Source organism: Echinops telfairi, unplaced genomic scaffold (assembly GCF_000313985.2).
Source record: "Echinops telfairi isolate 266 unplaced genomic scaffold, ASM31398v2 ScPeMD7_7468;HRSCAF=8506_0, whole genome shotgun sequence".
Classification (NCBI taxonomy): domain Eukaryota; kingdom Metazoa; phylum Chordata; class Mammalia; order Afrosoricida; family Tenrecidae; genus Echinops; species Echinops telfairi.
This window is the reverse complement of record NW_022111369.1, coordinates 83,397,677-83,398,764: the sequence shown is the minus strand read 5'-3', so window position 1 is coordinate 83,398,764 and position 1,088 is coordinate 83,397,677.

The following is a 1,088-nucleotide window of genomic DNA, read 5'->3' as shown; positions in this document are numbered from 1 at the left end:
GACTAAAAGAGCAGCAACAAATTCCGTAAGGTGCAGTCCGTTTGTATCCATTCCTACCCAAGGTGAACCCTCTGTGTTCAAGAGAACCGAATTCCAGAGGATTTTCTTAGCTATAATCTTCAGGGATGGGAGCAGATCCCCAATAGTGTCTCTGGTTGGATCCAACTTGTGACTTTTTGGTAAGTTTGTTATTTACCCATGAGAGATTCTAACTCGTCTTGTTAGGTGCGCATGGAGTTGACTCTGACGCATTGCAACATAACATGGTTTCCTAAGCTGCGGTATAATCCTTTACAGGAGCAGGTGGCCACGCTCTTTCTCCAGTGGAGCAGCTGGTGGGTCCTACCTTCGGTCCTTTCTGTTAACAGTCAACTGCTTCACCATTTCTCTAGCAGGCCTTAATATCCTCTGCGACTCGTTGAGAATATCAGAGAACCTCGCAACTTGTTCTAGCCGACCTGGCTTTAAGAGAGGAAAGTTTAGAGCTGAACTCTTACCTGTAAGGAATACAGCCCCTCTGCTGATTTAAAATATCTCCTTTCTGGCTGGTAGGTAAGTAGGTAGGTAAGTTGGCTGGCTGGCTGGTTGGTTTCTCCTAGAAGAATGATATCACCATGCCCTACTCTTATTTGTTCTAAGATTATTAGAATCAGGAGATACATTTCTCCTTGAAAGTGGACCTTGACTCTCAGAGTCCCTCTAAGTCTTCAACATGATAGATAATATGGAGACAGCAGAATAAGAGCTCCAACATGAAAAGCCTGTGTGGACCCATGAATACCTGAGTCCATGAAATTCACTTGTCTGCAGACGAGGTCAATGGCCAAGACCTGCTTTCTTTCGTATTTATTTATAATAAACACATCTCCACAGAATGTCAGAAACACACTAAGTGAACTATAATTTACCTCAAACTAACCCACGGCCCTTGGTCTTAAGGCTGAAACTCCCTAGTGCAGCGGTTCCCAACCTGTGGGTCGTGACCCCTTTGGGGGCCAAACAACCCTTTCATAGGGGTCACCCGATTCATAACAGTAGCAAAATGACAGTTATGAAGTAGCAACGAAAATAATTTTATGGCTTGGGGG